Source organism: Colobus angolensis, unplaced genomic scaffold (assembly GCF_000951035.1).
Source record: "Colobus angolensis palliatus isolate OR3802 unplaced genomic scaffold, Cang.pa_1.0 Scaffold2, whole genome shotgun sequence".
NCBI classification, from domain to species: domain Eukaryota; kingdom Metazoa; phylum Chordata; class Mammalia; order Primates; family Cercopithecidae; genus Colobus; species Colobus angolensis.
In genome coordinates, this window is record NW_012115154.1 from 6,225,419 (window position 1) to 6,247,165 (window position 21,747).

The following is a 21,747-nucleotide window of genomic DNA, read 5'->3' on the forward strand; positions in this document are numbered from 1 at the left end:
AAAAAAAAAAAAAAAAAAATTAAACATGAAGTTGGCAAAACATACAAAAAGGGTCAAAATTCTTATATCATATTATCGTAACATAGCATATTGTATATTTAGCCACTACCGTGTAACAACTACCCATTCACTGTGGAATTCTCTCAAGGAGTCTCAAATGGGTGTCCAATCTCTGCCTTATTATAACAGATTTCTTTCCATTTAGCAACGTTATAGAATGTCATATATATACTTATTTAAATATATATAAATTTACATATTATTTATATATAAGCAAAAAAATTGGATACAATTCAACCTTAAAATAAGGTCATAGCACTGTTATTTGCCATACAGCACTTTTAGAAGAAGATAAATGTTCTGAAGATCATAGGTGGCTGATAATTGATATATCATGTTCTGCAATCATCGTGCCCAGCATTTTGAGTTAGTTGCTGTTGCACTATTGTATGACCTATCAGATTTGGATAACAAATTTGTCCTGAAAAGAGAACAAAAGATGGATCTTTGAAAATGAATACCCATATAGCAGTGTATCCATGGGAGAATTTAGAATGATTGTTTTAAAGGTGTTTCTCTTTCCTTTCCCCCAGATGAACCTCTACATTAAGTCATGAGGGTGTAAACCCCAAAATCTTCTATAAACGAATAAAACAACGCAAACATTGCTACACATTCAAATCCAGTACTGATTCGGAAGAGCTGTGGCCATAGCTCTCTATCGCCAATCTAGGACACTGAGACCTGCTTTTTCAGGCTGAGAACACCAGGTGGCATATGGTGGCTGAATCAGAGCCTCGGTAACCATGGCAACCAGCTACCCTTCCAGCTCTGCAGCTGCCATCTTTTATCCAAAGCAGTGTTCTGTGCACGCTGGGGGTTTTGCTTTGAAATGGTGGTGCGGTGTGCTGTTCATTCTTCATACAGTCAGGGTTCCTACTTCTGGGTGGGGAATTCAGGTGTCAGAGATAGATAAATACTTCAGATCAGTAGCATTCATTTTATTTTCTGTGCATTATTTATTGTGTCTACATAAAGTCATCTGCAAACTGATACTTGAGAGGGCCACACCTTTCACAGCAGGCTTTCTCTAGGGAGGCTAGACTTCACTGAAGGGAAATGAATGATGGAGTGAATAAGTCCTCTCCTGACCAAGGTTAAGGACAAATATGAGTGCCCAGCTCAGTGCTTGAATTGGTTGTAGGTACAATAACCCTGAGATTTGCTTATACCCTAAGGGATGTCTGCTAGAAATATCACTGATCTATAGACAGAAGACATCTGTTCACCAACCCACTGGGAGGATCTAGTTGACATAAATAGTACCTTCTCACAAAATTTGTTTTGTGTCTGCCATGCAATAATAAACCAAATATTTATAAATTGGAAACTAGCCATTTCCATTTTTATCAGTCAAAAGTGATGAGATTTTCTAAGTTAATTGTCAGGCATTGCCCCTGATGATTGGCATTATATCACACACCCAGCTGCCAAAAGCCATTTTCTTTGCTACTGGGAAGAAAGCTAAAATGAGTAATGTTATCCAAACTTCCCTAAATTCCAAAAAGGCTCTGGACTTGAAGCAGGACTCATTTATAAACACATCTATTTAAGCCTGGTGTTTTTCTCGCTGTTACAGGGACTATATCATAAATGTGCATTCTTTAGATGAAAGATGCTTCTCATAGAATGACAGTTCTGTTAAAAACCCATTATATTATATCGAATGAAAAATGAAAAATTCACATTGTATATGTAACATAATAATAATGAAGGATGAAAGAGAAGAACTTCTGCTTGGAAAAATGACTGAAAAGAAATACAATGAATATTAAAAACCGTGAGGCTTTGAATGGATTTTTTTTCTTCTTTCCACATTTACAGGCTTTCTGCTTCTTAATCAGAACTTATTACTATGTCATAAACTTATGAAAACATTGAAATATTGTATTTTAGAATACATTTTGGAATTACACTTCCTATAGCAATTTCATTGCTTTTCACTTATCATGTTACAAATGTAAAACTTTAGCGTTTTATTTGAAGGAATCATTTGAAATCATGAACTTCTCAAACAAAATATTTTAATTCATTTTAATTGTTAAATAAATTGCAAAATGCTTGCTCTAATTGGAAGAAAACTTTTTCAAAATCTATAAATAAGAAACTACTATTAAAACAGTTTTTATTTGATATTCCCTGTGAATTAAAGTATTATTTAAGGGTATCAGAAAGGAATTATTACATTTAACTTCAAGTCAAATCCAGTTTCTGGTTATTTTATAAAAATATCTATTAACATGAGGGATTTTATATCTTTATCTATATATATAGATATAGATACAGATAGATATATATTCATTGAGAAAGCTGCTTATAATTTGAGAAAATGGAGTTTTCACACATTTACTGGTTTCATACTACCACATGTTTTCCTCCCGCCTCTCTTTTCCATCTTTAGCTTAAAAAAGGGAAAGAAGAGGACGAGGAGGAGGAAGAGGAGAAGGAGGAGGAGGAGAAAAGGATTTGAGGAAATTGAATCAGTTCTGGAACAGCAGACACAGGGAACCCACGCAAGCTAATCATTTGGGACACTTTATAAATGATTGCTCATTGTTAATTGACAAGAGCCTGTGTCACTGACTGGAAAGGATGGAGGTGGGTCACTGATGAAAGCACCCTACTCACTCTCCTCCAGGCCAGCTCCACTGTGGTGACCGCAGCATTCAACACCACACTCAGCATAGTGAATTTCTGTAGGGCTATTAAGAATTATGTTCTAGAAACATACTTAATAATATGAAAACATGTTCAAATTATGTCATTATGTGTGAGAAAAATTATGATATTGAGATAGATGACAGTCAAACCCTCAATGAGGTTCTCAATGATTAAGAACCATCATCTCTGTCATCAATTAATTAGTTCAAGTGTAAGTATTTTCTGATTTTTTCTTACACATTGCAAATATTTTCTGCCAAATTGTTGTTTGTGTGCATTGGGAAGTGGGATAGGGGAGTTGTAGAGATGGGGTCTCACTGTGTTGCCCAGCCTGGTCTTGAGCTCCTGGACTCAGGAGATCCTCCCACCTTGGCTTCTCAAAGTACAGGTGCAAGCCACTGCATCCAGCCAAATTGTGGCTTTTTAACAACATTTTGCTTGTTTTCTTTTTTTTCCTCTCTCTCTCTCTTTTTTTTTCTCTTTTTAACAACATTTTGAATGGTATCTTTTGTCATTGCTTAATATTTTGCTTTTATCTAATTAAGTGACTCAATCTTTTCTTTTTCTAACTCTGGGTTTTGTGTTGAAGGAATTCAGGACATGCTACCCCAAAATGTGAAACTTTGGCATTTGAGAAGACAGCAGAAGCAGGAAGGTCACTCTCACTATCTCCCCAACAATGCCCCACTCCCCTGAAACAGATCATAAAACCTAGGAAGGATTTCCTGACCATCCCCTCAAGTGGGTCTTATGACCCTCATGTGGGAGGTGCCCTCCCTACACCCAGAAGATAGGAACATCCTCATTTCTGAAGATACAGGGACAAAGAGAAGAGTTTGAATAAACAGGGCTTCCTAAGTTCTCCCCAGTTTATTACCATTATGTTACAGTCTCACCAACGCACCACAATGTAGCAGTCTCTCCTTGTTTGAGGTATCACCCTGAGTTCTTTGTCTCACAACCATGACAATTAAGGAACATGATTACCAAGGGTGAGGTTGAAGTGGAAGTTTAATAAGCAAATGAAAAAAGTTCTCCACCACAGAGAGGGGGCCCAAAAAAGTTGCCATTTTTACAGTTGAATGCAAAGGCTTTTATAAGAAACCAATTAGAGCTGGGCATCTCATTTGTATGAGATGTGAGTTTCTGGTAGCTCCACCCCATCCTCCTAATGTGCATGTAGGCCCTTAGCTTGAGTTACTCCATATCGATCTGTTGCCCTTACTGCACATGTGTCAGGGGATGGAATTTTCCATTGCAGGCATGTCTGGGCAAGTCACCTGTGTAGCCTTTCTTATCTGTGTGGCTCTGGGCATGTCTTAGGCAAGCCCTGCTGTGCAAGTTGCCTTATCTGTGCCCGCAGCCTGATTTTTCTGGCTATTCTTTTGTTTGAAAGGATTCAACCGAGGACCCGCCATAACTGCCTGCCTGACTGGTTTCTTCCTTCCTCCTTTCTCAATGACATCATTCTCCCTTTGTTCAATCATATTTCTTCATCAAATCTAGCATAAAGAATATACAAATTTATGCATTTGGGGGAGGTCTTCCTTTCCTTATGAAGGCTTCCATATCACATATAATTTGTAGTAAATAAATGTGTATGATTTTCTCTTGTGAATCTGTATTTTGTTATAGGGCCCTCAGCCATGAACCTAGAGATTAGTGAGCTAAAAGTATTTTTTTCTCAAGTGTTTCTTGCTTGAGATTACTTTCTTATCCCCAAGATTAAAATATTATCTGTTTCTTCCATGATTTTTATAGTGTTTACACCTTTTTCTTTAATCTTCCCAGAATGTACTTTTGTACATGCTGAAATTTAGAATTAATTTTGCAAAAAGGAAAAAGCTACTTGCTACTTTTACTATAATTATAATTATTATTTTGTTTTTTCTTTTTTCTTTTTCTTTTTTAAATTATTATTATTATTATTATTATTATTTTGAGACAGGGTCTCACTGTGTTACCCAGGCTATAGTGTAGTGGTGCAATCTGGGCTCACTGCAACCTCTGCCTCCCAGGTTCAAGTGATCCTCCCAACTCAGCTTCCCAAGTAGCTGAGACTACAGATGTGTGCCACCACAATTATTATTTTATTAGACCCTCTGTGGATCTTGTTCCATCTCTAATATCTCTGCCAAATGCTTTGAATCACATAGATATATTTAAATTCTAGCTGGTGCAAAGAAGGAATAATTTGAAAAAGAAGAAATAATTTTAATACACATGCAAATAATAGACGTATTCATCTAGTTACTTGCATGCATTTGTGGCCAAAAGCCAAGAATTATAAAAAGAAGTAGCTGCAGCCAGGTGCAGTAGCTTATGCCTGAAATCCTAGCACTTTGGGAGGCCAAGGCGGGTGGATCACCAGAGGTACAGAGTTCAAGACCAGCCTGGCCAACATGGTGAAACCCTGTCTTTACTAAAAATACAAACATTAGCTGGGCATGGTGGTGGATGCCTATAATCCCAGCTACTTGGGAGGCTGAGGAGAACTGCTTGAACCTTGGGGGATGGAGGTTGCAGTGAGCTGAGATCGTGCCACTTCACTCCAGCCTGGGTGAAAGAGCAAAACTCCATCCCCACCACACCCCCCTCACCAAAACAAAACAAAAAAGAAGTAGCTGCAATGCTGTTTTCAAGGTACATAAGCCAATTTGGTCATACACACTTATTACTTGCTTTATGATAGATATCCAAAGCTTCCAATAGTTAGAAGCTGGTGGCAACCATAGAGACTTCAATTCCAGATAGTATGTTAAAATGAAACCAAATTTCAGACCTCATTCAGCCACAGGTATAAATATGTATTAGCAATCAGGCCCTTCAAATAGTCATACAACTCATTTTGTAAGCTTGATGAAGTCTTAGCTCTCTGACCTTTCAGTGTTCCCACAGAACCTTATGCGCATCAGAGACAGGAGGACCGGGTCCCAGCTTTGGGGCAGGATTAACTAACTCTCAAGTGAGAGTCAGGTGAAAAATTCTCTCACTACAGTCTAGAATTTCAAGCCTGGAGAGATAATTCAAACAGTCTAGAATTTCAAGCCTGGAGACATAATTCAAAGTGAATAGACAGGCTAGCTGAACTTTTATACCTCATTTATGCAAAGGCAAGAGTATCCATAAAACATTTTTATACAATCCACATAAAATTGAATTCATTTTACCAGTAAAAAAATCATTTCTAACATCCCTTATGCTAATTAACAAACCTCCTGGGATTGATGTGAGATAAAGATGGCTGCAACCATAAACTAATCCTTCTGGAATGTGGCTTCTGAATTGAGAATTTCTTTTTTTTTTTTTTTTTTTTTGTGAGATGAAGCCTCACTTTGTTGCTGAGGCTGGAGTGCAGTGGCACAATCCTGGCTCACTGCAACCTCTGCCTCCCGGTTTCAAGCGATTCTCCTGCTTCAGCCCCCCAAGTAGCTGAGATTACAGACGTGCACCCAATGCCCAGCTAATTTTGTTTTTGAATTTTTAGTAGAGATGGGGTTTTGCCTTGTTGGCCAGGCTGGTCTTGAACTCCTGACTTCAAGTGACCCCCCTGCCTTGGCCTCACAAAGTACTGGGATTACCTGCGTGAGTCACCATGCCTGGCCTGAAATGACAATTTCAAATATTAACCTACCATTGCTGGAGTATATTTTTCCTGAGGGAGTTCAGAAATATCACTCCAAAATATGCAGCACTGGTATGTTGATTACTTTAAACTGAAGTCTTTTGGGAAATGGCAAATGCACAGACGGACTGTTCTTGAATTTCCCTTATCTGACTAAGTGCAGATTCTCCAGAAGGAAGCCAATTGTCATGAAAATGCTTCCTGGGGATTTTTATCTATCTGTGAAGATTAACACACAACAGAAGTCAAACCTAGAAAAAGCCGGAGGTTAGCACCTCCTACAGACAGAATATAACCTATTCTTCGGAAGGCTGATTCGTATTTTTCATAATCATTTACTCTCCCTAGGTTGCCTACATACTCCCCTTCTCTCTCTCCTATGAAGGGAATATAAAAGCTTTTAGGTCTCATTGAGTTATTGGGTAGGTTCTTATCTTCCACGTGATGCCCTTCTGCATGTCAATAAAATGTACATATATATATATTTTTTCTCCTTTTAATCTGTCTATTGCCAGCGTATTTCACCAGACTTTCAGTCTCAAATCTTCAGAACAGGGGAAAGGAATTCCTTCACCCATATATCCCAATTACGTAACCCCCTGATCGGTTCTTCCTGCCTGCTGCACACACAAAATCAACTCACTGAGACCATGCCATTGCGGTAAAGAACGAGTTTGATTGACACAAGGCTGGCCACACCACACGGGAGACTGTTATCACTCAACTCAATCTCCCCAAAGGCTGAAAGGTTAGAGTTTTTCCAAGATCTTTTGATGAGCAGGGGCCTAGGGTAGGGGTATACTGATTGGTTGGGTCTGAGATGAAATCATAGGGAATCAAAGCTGCCCTCTTATGCTGGGTCAGTTCCCGGGATGGGGCCACAGGACTGGTTGGCAGGTACAGGTGGGGCCATCCCTTGTCAAAATGCAAAAACCTGAAAAGACATCTCAAAAGCCAGTCTTAGGTTCTACAATAGTGATGTTATCTGCAGGAGTAATTGGGGAAGTTGCAAATCTTCTGACCTTCAGAATAAGGGCTGGTAATTATTTAGAATTCAAGCCCCTCTCATCCTCCTAACTTGGTGGCCTTTCAATGGTTTTACAAGAACCGTTTAGTTTGGGGGAAGGACTATTATCATTTAAACTATAAACTAAGTTTCTCCCAAAGTTATCTCGGCCCACACCAACGAATGAGTGAAGACAGCCAGCCTGTGAGGCCTAGAAGCAAGATGGCGTCAGCCACGTTCAATTTCTCTGTCATACTTTCGCAAAGCCAGTTTCAGTCAGGGCTCTTCAAATGCCCAACTAACTATTCCTAAGTAAAGAATGAAAGTAACTAGAACACATCATACCACACTATCCATGCGGAAGCATTTTAAAGTAAACGTAAAGATAATGTAACGTACAGACACCTTCATTTTTCTCATGGTGATTTCTCTGGGGTATTGTATTGTATTTCCCTGTCTGACTTGTGTATTTCTGTATTTCTGTAATTATAAAAGGCAAGACTTACTACTTGACTTTAAGAGGAACATTTGAGGCTGGGCACAGTGGCTCACACCTGTAATCCCAAAGCTTTGGGAGGCCAGGGCAGGTTGATCGCCTGAGGTCGGGAGTTCAAGAACAGCCTGGCCAACATTGTGAAACCCCATCTTTACTAAAAATGTAACAATCAGCTAGGTGTGGTGATGCATGCCTGTAATCCCAGGTACTCTGCAGGCTGAGGCAGGGGAATCGCTTGAATCTGGGAGGTGGAGGTTGCAGTGAGCCAAGATTGTGCCACTGCACTGCAGTCTGGGTGACAGAGTGAGACTCCGTCTCAAAAAAAAAAAAAAAAAAAGAACATTTGATTAAGGCCTGGGGATTGCTAGGGGAGCCCAAATCCACTTTTCCCTCAGCCTCGGGCATTATGAGTAACAAACACCCTCTTCTCAACACAGTCTGTGATTCCCATGGGGAGGCTGGATGTTGGGAAAGCTGCCTCTCCTGGTTTGGCTTACTTTTTGACTTATCAGAATCTTCTAAACCAAAAGACCTCTCCTGTTCTTTCTCCTAGGAGGAAAAACTACTAGTCATCTTCCCAAATGTAGCACTCTTAGACTGCATTCCCATACGGATTTCTCTCTAGCTTCTGTATTTTCTCACCCTGTTGACCTTAATCAGTAACAAAGGCTTTTATAACACTACTACTGCATTGCCCCCGACCTCAAGTTTAGAAACTCCTTAGCTCCCTTGCCTCTGGGCAGGTCTGTCTATTGCGTTGCACAAAAGAAGAAGAAAGAAAGAGTAGAGAAAGGAATGTCTAGCCCTAAGCTTTCTTTTGCATCTGTATGCTTGGTGGCCCCGGAATCGCCTGAAGCAGTCAAAGGTAAATAAGCTTTGGTCTATTCTTCCTTTGTTCTCTGAACTGAGACTTTACTCCCGAGGAGATTTTCTTCTCAGATTAGACTTGGAGAGGTCTTTTTTTTCTCCTTTGCTTAGATGATGTGAACTGATAATTTGCATCTACAAAGGGAACTAAGAAATATTGAATGACTAACTCTCTCACAGAAGACTCTGTGGAGGTGCCCCATTCTGTAATCTCTCCTCTACTCCAGGAGACCTCCAAAGTAAATGGAAACCCAAAAGCAACATTTTCAGGGCCAAGTTTATTTTAATATTGTCTCTGGATAGTTCTCTTTACAATCAAACAGGTTTTAAGTCACCAACCTTAAAACCAGCACTCCTCTCCTCCAGTTAAAAAAAAAAAAAAAAAAAAAAAAAAATCAGATAATTTTAACAAAAATAAACAAACAAGACATAGGATTTTAAAAAATTAACTCCCTATTACAAACCAAAGAAGGGCAATGTAGTAAAGGCTCAAGCGAAAATCTCACCCCACCCCACCCCAATAGAGTTTCTCCATAAAGCATAGATTTTTTTTTTTTTGTAGCAAAATATATATGCACTTTATTCTCAGTGAGGTAAAGGAAAGCATTACTTTTCTTTGTTGAATCAGAATAGACTTTCCTAAGAGAAATAATACGACCAAACTCACTGCAACTGAAATAAAACAGATAAAATGAAGCGATGACAAAGATGAAAGCAAAGCAAGCATTACCAAGGAAATCAGAACAAATGGAACAGAAGCAAAATCAAAGTTATCATACCCCTGCCAAAAAGAAATCCTATCAAAAGAAAACTGATAACGGATTGTAAAAGATCACCATACTGTGGGGGAGGAGGACGTGAACAAAGAGCAGTGCTCACACATACCTTGGGAATAGTTTTAAATTCCAAACACAAAGGCTGCAGGGACCCTGCAGATGTGAATAAGCCAGCAGCTTTCTATTGAAGAATTTATGAGGTTCTCTTAGCCCCTTCATCTAGCACCTAATAACAGTGCCACTTTTGCCTGAAAACTATCCTGCCTCCCTCAAGCACAGCCATCAGACACATTATAAAAGGAGAGCTTCAGGCTTCAGGAAACACCAGATAATGACACAATTCTGTGGAAATCAGAAAGTATTAGCTTTGATTTCATCAGGCTGACAATACCAATAGACATGTAAGTTACAGTTGTATTTAATACGAAGCTTGATGAAATTCAAAATACTGAGCTGGCCATTCTCTTTCTCAGTGCAGGTGAGAGTCGGCTAGAGAACATTTGCCTTCTGGTGATAATCACGTCGTTAAAAAAGAAACAGGTTAGACAAAAATGTTTCCAATTGAATATATATGTTCACTGCTGTTCATCTACAAATTTCACTAAGAGTAATAGTAAAGTAGTATGACTCATAAGCCCAAAAGGCCAAAGAGAATAGGAGCGCGGAGGACAAAAGGCACCAACCCAAAATTGGGAGCTGAAATGAAAAGGAAAGATTGGCAAATGGTGTATCAGACCGGAGAGCACTGTTAAAATAATTTAATAGGAGGTAATTAGACAGGGGTGGCTCTGAAGTCCTAGGTTCCTACATGAGCAAACAAAAACCTAACTCAAATACATCTGTTTGTGTGTTTGTTTGTCTGTTTGTGTGTTTGTTTAGAGACAGAGTCTCACTACGTTCCCCAGGCTGGTCTTGAACTCCTAGACTCAAACGATCCTCCCCATTCAGCCTCCCAAGTAGCCAGGACTACCGGCATAAGCCACTGCTCTGGGCTCTCTTTTGTAAGTGACTAGCTTAAAGGAAAATGAAACTGAAGCTTAACCACTCTGAAACTTCCATTTAACCTCAAACTCCAACTACTTTCCACTGGAATGATCAAATTTGGCTACTGCTCCACTTTCACCTACCAAATATTTTCTTGCCCTGGTTCCACATTCACCTTACAAAAGCCTTTCACTCCTGCATTTTCTGTCTGGCGCTGTGGTCTGGAGCTGTCCAACTCACACACTGCTGTCTGTTTAAGTAAACTCTTTAAAATTTTAATGTGACAGACAGGTGCAGTGGCTCATGCCTGTAATCCCAGCACTTTGGGAAGCAAAGGTGGACAGATCAACTGAAGTCAGGAGTTCGAGACCAGCCTGGCCAACATGGTGAAACCTCGTCTCTATTAAAAATACAAAAATTAGCTGGGCCTGGTGGTGCAAGCCTGTAATCCCAGCTAGGCTGAGGCAGGAGAATCACTTGAACCCAGGAGGTTCAAGAAAGAAAGAAAAATGAAAGAAAGAGAAAGAAAGAAAAAAGAAAGAGAAAGAAGAGAAAGGAAGAAGGGAAGAAAGAAAGAAAGGGAAAGAAAGAAAGAAAAAGGAAGGAAGGAAGAGAAAAGAAAGAAAGAAATGAAAGAAAGAAAAAGAAAGAAAGAGGAAGGAAGAAAAAGAAAGAGAAAGGAAAGAAAGAAGGAAGGAAAGAAAGAAAGAAGACAAAGAAGAGAAAGGAAGAAAGAAAGAAGAAAAAGAATGAAGAAAAGAAGAAAAGAAAGAAAGAAAGAAAGAGACCACACAAGCAAGAAGAGAGTGGAGTGAAATATTTAAAGTGTTGATACAACTAAAATTTGTCCATCTGCAATTTTGAAAACATGGATGGGCACGGTGGCTCACAGCTGTAATCCCAGCACTTTGGGAGGCCATGGTGGGTGGATCACCTGAAGTCAGGAGTTCAAGACCATCCTGACCAATATGGTGAAACCCTGTCTCTACTAAAAATACAAAAATTAGCCAGGCATGGTGGTGGACACCTGTAGTCTCAGCTACTCGAGAGGCTGGGACAGGAGAATCACTTCAGCCCAGGAAGTGAAGACTGTAGTGAGCCAAGATCGTGCCACTGCACTCCAGCCTGGGCAACAGAGCAAGACTCTATCTCAAAAAAACAAAAAGTATATATATAAAAATTTAAAAATAAATCAAATGGTGAAAGCACAAAACCAATAATCTAAAATTCTGTATCCAGTAACATACCCCTGCAAAAATGGAAAGTGAAATAAATACTTTCTTAGCTAAACAATAAAATAATTTGATGTCTGTAGATCTATCTTATACGAAATATTTTTTTAAAGTTTTTCAGAGACAAGGGAAATTACTTAGGCCAGAAACTCAGGTTCACATAAAGAATGGAAAAGCCATCAGAGAAGGAATAAATGAAAGATAAAATATTTTAGTTTTCATACTCTTATTGATCTAATAATTATTGTTCAAAATAATAATAGCAATTTGATAATAATTTGATTATAGTATATGGATAAGTGAAACGAGTGACAGCAATGTTTTAAGGGAAGGAAGAAAGGAACTAGGAATACTTTGTTATAATGCATCTGCACTACCTGTGAAGTGGTATAGTATTAATTAACAGTGGACTTAGATTAGTTGTAAATGTATAGTGTAAATTCTAGGGCAACCACTGAAAAAAAAATGTAAAAGTGTAATATGCTAAGAGAGGATAGAAAATGGAATCACATAAAATATTTCATTAAAACCAAGCAGGTAGTAAAAGAGGGAAGACAAAGAAAAAGACAAACTACAACAAGTATGAAACAGTTATAAATATGGTGGATATTAATCCAACTATTTCAACAATCACTTTAACTGTGAATGGTCTAAATATACCAATGAAAAGACAGACAGATAGAGTGGATCAAAAAATAAGACCCAATTATATGTTGTGTGCAAGAAACTCACTTTAAAAATAGAGACATATATTAAGAGTAAAAAGAGAAAGATATACCATGCTAATACTAACCAAAAGAAAAGTAGAGTAACTACATTAATTTCAGATAAAATATTTCAGAATAAGAAATTTACCAAGGATAAAGAGAAATATTACCTAACAATGGAAGAGTCAATTATTTAAGAAGACATAATAATCCTCAATGTGTATGCACCAAACAACAGAATCAATATCCTTGAAGCAAAATCTGATAGCACTGCAAGGAGAAATAGACAAATCCACCGCTATTACAATTGGAGACTTCAACACCTCCTTATCAGTAACTGACAAATCCAGCAGCCAGAAAATTAGCAAAGAGATACCTGAAGTGAACAGCACCACCAATCAACGGGATCTAATTGAAATGTATGAAATATGTCATTCATCAACAACAGAAAACACATTTTCTCAAGCTCACATGGAACATTCACAAATATAGACCACATTCTGGGCTATAAAACAGATCTCAACAAACTTACAAGAAAACATACAGAGCATGCTGTGAGACCACAATGGAATTAAACTAGAAATTAATAATGGAAAGATAAAGCTAGGTATGGTTATATGCACCTGTAGTACCAGCCATTCTAGAGGCTGAGGTGGGAGTATTGCTCAAGCCCAAGGATTCAAGCCCAGCCTGGGCAATATAGCAAGACTCCATCTCTTTAAAAAATAACAGAAAGGTAGCTGAAAAATCCTGAAATATTTGGATATTAAGGCACACACTTCTAAATAACAACTGAATCAAAGAAAGTCTTAAGAGAAAGTTTGAAGTATTTTGAATTAAATGAAAATGAAACAGCATTAAATGTCCTCCCATCCTGAGAAAGTTAGGACACTACGCTGCCCCTACCCTTGAAGAAGACTGAAAATTAACTCTCTGAAGATCTTGCTTTGCACTCTGAACTCAGACAGCAGGCCTATAGTTGAAGATGCTAGCTGAATACGGGGAACTAAGTAATATTCCACATACCACATACTTGGTACTCTCTCCAAGCCTCCTTCTCCTACTTGTCTTTCAGAATAATAGTAACCAGGAATATACCCCTTCAGTAGACAGAATAATGGCCTGGCAAGGATGTCAACATCCTAATCCACAGGACCTGTGAACATGTTATGTTACATAAGGTGAAATTAAGGTTGCTAATAAACCCTGGATGATCTGGGTGGATCCAATGTGATCACAAAGGTCCTAATAAGTGACAGAAGGAGGGAAGGAGTATCAGGATATGAGAAAGACTCCACTGGCCATTGCTGTCTTTGAAGATGGAAGGGGACCACAACCAAGAAATGTGGAGCAACCTTTAGAAGCTGGAAAAGACAAGAAAACAGATGCTCCCTAGAGTCTCCAGGGAGGAACACAGTCCTGCAACCCCTTGATTTTACCCCAGTGAGACTTGTCCAACCTCTGACCTCCAGGACTGTAGGATAATACATTTCTACTGTGTTGAGCCATACACTTACAGTCATTTGTTACAGCAGCAACAGAGAACTTACACAGCCCCCAATCCAGAAAGTGCAGGTTTCCTCACCTTCAACACTGACCAGTCCACAGGAAATTCATATAGACCAATACTGGCACCTGGAGTCTCCTGAACAATAGTCAATGGCCCTCCCTGATCATCCTATAGTGCAATCTCCTTTTTAAAAACTACACTCATCCACACAGTGTCTAAGTCTGAAATATAAATGAACAGCTAAGGATCAGTTGACACTTGGAAAAAGCTTTTGACATCAAAGAGATCCCAACAAACACAAAGAGAGAGGAATTGGATGGAAATAGAGACAATGCCAGTGAAAAATGACTTTAAAAACATAATTGAGAGTGGCTGTAGTGACTTACACCTGTTACCGCAACTAATCAGCAGGCTGAGAAGGGAGGATGGCCTGAGGCTGACAGTGTGAAGTTACAGTGAGTTACGATCATGTCACTGGACTCCAACCTGGAAAACAGAGTAAGGCTCATCTCTAAAACAATAAAAAGTAAATAAAAAATAAAAACCCTAACTGATATACTCAAAGAGAAAAGAGAATATATTGAATCTATGAAATGGGATGCTAAGGTAACCTCAAGGATGAGATTATCAAATTGAACTCATAAGAATCAGAGATCTTAGCCAGTATCAACATTGACTAATTAGGCCAGGTGCAGTGGCTCATGCCTATAACCCCATGACTTTAGGAGGCCCAGGTAGGAGGATCACTTGAGCCCAGGAGTTCAAGACCAGTCTGGGCAATATAGTGAAATTTCATCTCTACAAAAAAATAAAAATAAATTAGCCAGGTGTGGTGGCATGTGCCTACGGTCCCAGCAACTCAGAAGGCTGAGGTGGGAGGTTCACTTGAGCCAGGGAGGTCGAGGCTGTAATGGGCCATGTTTGTGTCATACACTCAAGCCTGGGCAACAGATCTGTCTCAAAACAAACAAATAAACAAACAAAAAACCTAATTATTCAAAGGATACAGGTGATCACAACATGTAGGCAAAACCTGGAAAAGTCTGAAATGATCAGTGCAGATCCCCAGTCCTTCCTTGCCACTTTATAACATTCTCTAGTCCAGAGTTAACATGTAAGGTTCTAAGTAGCATATATAAGACATCCATTACACAAATAGAGTTATTTTATTAACAAAAATCTTCTTTTTATACTCTGGCAATTACATAGCAGACACTGACATTTTCAAGTAGGCCATGCCTCCATGTATGGCATGGATTCCAGTTTGCACAACAAAAGCAACCTAGCCAGACCAGGTACATCCTGGTAAAAGCATTCCAGAAACGAGACCTCTTTCTGCTTGTAGATGCTGTCCCATTAGCTAGTTTGCATGAAGATTTAACTTGGTCCTTTCTTTTTTTTTTTTTTCCTGGCATTTCCAAGTCAAGTAGAGTAAGTTACAAACCAGCTGTTAATCCTTTTCTTCCCAGAAGGTATAAAAAGAAACATTCAGAAAGCTCTTAGAAATTAAAAATATGGAAGTGGAAGTAAATACTTCAATAGGAAGGTTGAAACATAATGCCATGGAAATCTCCCATATGGTAGAGCAAAAGGCAAAGATATGAACACAGAACAAGTAACATATATTAAAAGATCAATTTAGGATTTAAGCTGAGTAATAGGAGTTCCAGAGAAAGGAAACTAAGTTTTAACATGAGAAAATGATGCTAGACGAAACAGCAACAATTGTTTCCAACTAAGGAAAGCCACTTTCCAGATCAAAAGGAGTCCCCTAGAAACAAGCACTACAAACGAGAGGGAAACTACACCGAGTCTCATTGCAATGACGTTTCAGAATACGTTTCAGAGGGACAAAAAGAAGACCCTCAGAACTTGCAGAGAAGGGTTACAAAACAAAAACAAACAAACAAAAACACATCAAGTACAAAGAATCAGGAATCAGACTGGCATCAGATTTCAGTGGGAACACTGAAATCTAGAAAATGATGAAGCAATGACTTCAGAATTCATAGCAGAAATCATTTGCAGCCCAGAGACTATATATATATATATATATCTCCAATGTGAGGACAGAATAAAAACTTTTTTTCTTTACATGCCAAATCTCTATAAGCACTGGAAAACAGCCTCTACCCAAACAAGGGAGAATACTAAGGAAAATAAGACATAGGGTTTAATAAACAGAGTCTAGCACGGGGGAGAGACTATGGAAATTCTGAAAATGATGGTTAGGAGACCTTTCTCTGTCACCCAGGCTGGAGTCTGGAACGTAATGGTGTGATCATAGCTCACTGCAGCCTCAAACTCCTGGGATCAAGCAATCTTCCCACCTCAGCCTCCTGAGTAGCTAGGACTGCAGGCACACACCACATCAGCTAATTTTTATATATTTTTTTTGTAGAAACAGGGTCTCACTATGTTGTTCAGGCTGTACTTGAACTCCTGGCCTCAAGTGATCCTCCTGCCTTGGACTCTGAAAGCACTAGGATTACAGGTATAAGACACTATACCTGGGCAGGCTCTCTAAAACAACAACTATGAAATAAGACTAGAAGACAAGTCATCCAGAATGGAGAGGGAGGAAGGAGGACAAGAAATCCAGAACAAATATCAGCAATGTCTCAAACTGGATGGGTGGATGGATGGATGGATGGATGGATGGGTATGGAGAGAGAGAAGACTAATTGATATTTATCAACTTTTATTTTAACAGATAAGCTCTTCATTTGCATAAGAATGTATTATGTATGAATTACAATAGGCGGTATATTCATATAGTTTTTAATAACATAAAAAACCTGTTTTCATCCACGTCTCCATCCATCCTGACCACCATCTTCCACACACACATCATTATTCACTATTTTCTTTTTTGTTTGTTTGTTTGTTTTTTGAGACGGAGTCCCGCTCTGTCACCCAGGCTGGAATGCAGTGGCATGATCTTGGCTCACTGCAAGCTCTGTCACCCGGGTTCATGCCATTCTCCTGCCTCAGCCTCCCAAGTAGCTGGGTCTACAGGCACCTGCACCATGCCTGGCCAATTTTTTGTATTTTTAATAGAGACAGGGTTTCACCATGTTAGCCAGGATGGTCTCGATCTCATGACCTCATGATCCGCTGACCTCAGCCTCCCAAAGTGCTGGAATTACAAGTGTGAGCCACCACACCCGGCCTACTATTTTCTTTTTAATGTTCCTTAATGTGACAAATAATTTGATATACTCTGACGTTATATAAGTATATCTCTAGGATAAATGCTCATCAGTAGGAGTTTCAGGTCACAGAATAAATGCATTTGTAATTTGGGGGATATTACCAAATTGTCCTACATAGAGATTGTATTATAACATGTACAATCACAACAGCAAAGCATGAAAAAGCCTGTTTCTCAACAGTTTTGCCAAGAATGCATTGTAAAACTTTAGATTTTGCTCATCTGAGAAGTGAAAAATGGTCAATTCAGTTTAATTTGCATTCATCTAATTATGAATTGGATTTAACGTCTTTTCATAAATGTTTTAACATTTGTATTTCTTTCTTGTGAAATGTCTTTTCATGTCCTCCACTCTTATTCTATCAGGTCACTTTTTCTCACCAATTTCTGTGTGTGTGTGTGTGTGTGTGTGTGTGTGTGTATGCATGAATGTACTGAGAAAAGATCTATACTTCTGATAATGAGTTTAGAAACTAAATAATAGTATTGGGAGTAGAGAGAGAAGACAAAGGCATTATGGTTACAAGAGCCAAAGCCTCTTTTTCTACAATAGGGGGATGACAATAAATAATAGCTAAAATTGAAGTCAAGAAATAGCATTAGACAAACTCAGTGGCTCATGCCTGTAATCCCAGCGCTTTAGGAGACTGAGGCGGAAGGATCAATTGGGGCCAGAAGTTCAAGCCTAGCCTGGGCAACACAGTGAGACTCCATCTCTACAAAAAAATTTAAAAATTTAAAATAGCTGAGAGGTGACACATGCCTGTAGTTCCAGCTACTTGGGAGGCTGAGACAAGGAGGTCACTTGAACACAGGAGTTTAAGACTGCAGTGAGCCATGATCATACCACTGCACTCCAGCATGGGCAACAGAGTGAGACCTTGTTTCAAAAATATATATATATTTAAAAAGTAGGCTGGGCATGGTGGCTCACACCTGCAATCCCAGCACTTTGGGAGGCCGAGACCAGCAGATCACAAAGTCAGGAGATCAAGACCATCCTGGCTAACACAATGAAACCCCGTCTCTACTAAAAATACAAAAAGAAACTAGCCGGTGTGGTGGAGGGTGCCTGTAGTCCCAGCTACTCGGGAGGCTGAGGCAGGAGAATGGCATGAACCCGGGAGGCAGAGCTTGCAGTGAGCCAAGATTGCACCACTGCACACTCCAGCCTGGGCAACAGAGCAAGACTCCGTCTCAAAAAAAAAAAAAAAAACAAATTAATGTTTGCATATTCCGTTTTCTTAGATACAAGATTCTCTTCCTTTGTTTGCTGATAGTTACTGAGAAGGAAGATTTCCCTGCTATCAAAAAACCTCAGAGCTCTAATCTAGGTGTTTTCTTCCTGTAGTATTGCAAAATGCAAGTCGATAAAGAAATGACTCTGAGAGATCTAAGTATAAACACAGCATGATTCTTTCATAGTCTTGAGTCACTTCATTCAACCAATTCCATGGATTTTTTTCAACTTGCATTTCTAATTCTCTCTATTAATTTCCTAGAGCTACTGTAACAAAGTACAAACTAGGTAGCCTAAAACAACAGAAACTCATTGTCTTACAGTTCTGGAAACTACAAGTTTTAAATTAAAGTGTCAGCAAGTCATACTCTCCCTGAAGACTCTAAGCGAGATCCTGCGATCCTTCCATCCTTCCTCACCTGTTGCTAGTTTTTGATAGTTTATTGTTTGTTTTTGTTGCTGTTGTTGTTGTTTGAGACAGGGTCATGCTCTGTCACTCAGGCTGGAGTGCAGTGGTGCAATCACGGTTCACTGCAGCCTCAACCTGGGCTCAAACGATCCTCCCACCTCAGCCTCCCAAGTAGCTAGGACTGCAGGCGTGTGCCACCACATCCAGTTAGTTTATTTTTATTTTTTCTAGAGATATGATCTCACTATGTTGTCCTGGCTGTTCTCCAACTCCTGACCTCAAGCTAACCTCTTACCTTGGCTTCCTAAAGTGCTGGGATTACAGGCATGAGCCACTGCACCCAGCCTGGGTAGTTCCCTGTTTGCTATTCCCTGACTTGTAGACACGTCACCCAAGCCTCCATCATCACATGATGTTTTCTCCATGTCTAAGTTTCCTTCTTTTTATAAGAATACCAGTCATTGGATTAGATTCCACCCTTCTCCAGTACAACCTCATTTTATCTTGATCACATCTGCAAAGATCCTATTTCCAAATAAGATCACATTCATAGCTACCAGAGGTTAGGACTTCAACATATCTCTTTCGGGGACACTCAACTCACACACCTTCATTTTGTTTATTCTAATATATTTTTTTCTTCTCTTTCCCTCCAGACTTCACCTTTGCCTTCCTTCTGGTGAAGCCAAAATAGGCATTTCTGAGTAATACAACTGATTCAGGGAATAACTATTCTGAGTATACCCCAACCCAGACCCACCTGTCCCAGGAAAATTGTATACCCTGTTATCCTAATCTACTTTCTCCAAGTGGTAAACCCCACAATATTTAGTAGTTGCCTATTAAATTTGATGTCCAGGTTGGGTGCAGTGGCTTACACCTGTAATCCCAGCACTTTGGGAAGCTGAGGTGGGTGGATCATCTGAGGTCAGGAGTTTGAGACCAGCCTGACCAATATGGTGAAACCTCGTCTCTACTAAAAATACAAAAATTAACTGGGTGTGGTAGCATGTACCTATAGTCCCAGCTACTTGGGAGATTGAGACGGGAGAATTTCTTGAACCCGGGAGGCGGAGGTTGCAGTGATCCAAGATCATACCACTGCACTCCAGCCTGGGTGACACAGCGAAACTCAGTCTCAAAAAAAAAATTAATTTTAAAAATTTGATATCCAAATGATATCATGATCTCAGGACAAAAATAAACAGAAGGAATAACGGTGTGCTTGAAAGAGTACAAGGTTTGAAATCAGAAAACCTGAGTTGCAATTCCAGTGCTGTTACTTAAAACAGAACCAATCTAGTTCCTCTAAATGCTACTGCAATATTCTTTTCATCATCGTAAGGCCAAAGGCTCCACCTGTGACCCAAATTCAATTCCCACACCAAGAGCAGTCCTAGATTGCACAGAATGTTGCACCTAAATTTAAATGGAAATGCCCAAGGAGAAGGAAGAGAATAAAGAGGAGGAAAGGAGGAGCAAAAGAAGGAGAAGGAAAAGGAGAAAGACAGCAGCAAATAGCAAAATACAATTTCCAGAAAATCTCTTTTGGCAATTTTTAAGCAGATACACAGAAAAAAAGTCCCAAGAGGAAACTGTCTCTTGGAGCTTCCCGAAAAATGAATGGAAAGAAGTCACTGGCAGTTACCAATGTGTATTTCATGCTATTTTCGTTAGTGGGTGAGTCATCCATGCCGGGTAGTGAATTTCCCAGGCTTTCAAATTTAAATGAATGTAGATAGTGCAAGGCATTCATTTTACCATGGAGTGTTTTCTCCTGTTGGTCATAAAAGAAATCCATTGTGTTATGATTAGGTCATGCTTGACCCACCTCAGGAATGTTTTCAGAGTGACAGAATATTTATTTCTCAGAGATGTCTCCAAGGTTCAAGGAAGTCTGATTGGCATACTTACAAAGGCCTTGTGATCCTAATAGGGTCTAAGACAAGTCCTCCCCTTCTTTTATGGGTGGGCTGTTATTCTTAATCCAGCTGCACTTGGTAATGACGCCCACCTTTTCATTCTAAACATAGAATAAGAGAGTAATTAACAGAGCGTAATCACACGGAAAGAAAATCCTGCTTTCTAAAAAAATATTGCTTCAGAATAATTTAATTGTGCTTCACATGTTTTGAACAATTTTAGACAAGAATTTAACTTACTACTAGTAATAACATGTCATTTCTTCTCCATCTGTCATAATTACTCAATAAATACATAGGCTTCAAAAACTGCATCTAAACTTATGCATGCAAGTGGTGTACTTTCTGATCAAACCACTGCAGGCAGTGAGTGGTGCCATCAATCATTTTTTTTTTTGTTTGAGACAGAGTCTCGCACTGTCATCCAGGTTGGAGTGCAGTGGCACAATCTCGGCTCGCTGCAACCTCTGCCTCCCAGGTTCAAGTGATTCTCCTGCCTCAGCCTCTGAAGGAGCTGGGATTATAGGCATGTGCCACCACACTCACCTAATATTTTTGTATTTTCAGTAGCGACAGGGTTTCACCATGTTGGCCAGGCTGGTCTTGAACTCCTGACCTCAGGTGATCCACCTGCCTCAGCCTCCCAAAGTGCTGGGATTACAGGCATGAGCCACCATGTCGGACCTTTTCTTAAAATCCCCCTCCATGTCCCCCCATTGACAATACAGATGAGTCCCAGGGCCTGGGTTGAGACGTATATGGGATAGGTTAATTCAGCCTCCTCTTTCTATTTGGTTGGGCTAAGAACATATCCTGTGCTGAGCACCAGGAGGCTGGCACCACAAATCTTTGAGGCCAAAACTTGTAAGATTTCAGCTTCTGAAACAACAAATCCAGACCCAAACTGGCACTGAGCTAAGGACTCAGTGCCTACCAGTTACAGTTTGCATTTGTCACTCATATTTGACAGGTAATTATTTCTCCTCAGATTTTTTTACTTAAAGGGACCTCAGGTGAGAGACTAGGGATAACAGAAAA

General features: G+C 39.5%; 1 pseudogene; it reads left to right on the plus strand.

The window, feature by feature from the left end:
• The window catches only part of LOC105511392, a 35,979-nt pseudogene extending 33,449 nt beyond the window's left edge, over positions 1 to 2,530 (plus strand).
• Positions 2,531 to 21,747: the final 19,217 nt, after the last annotated feature.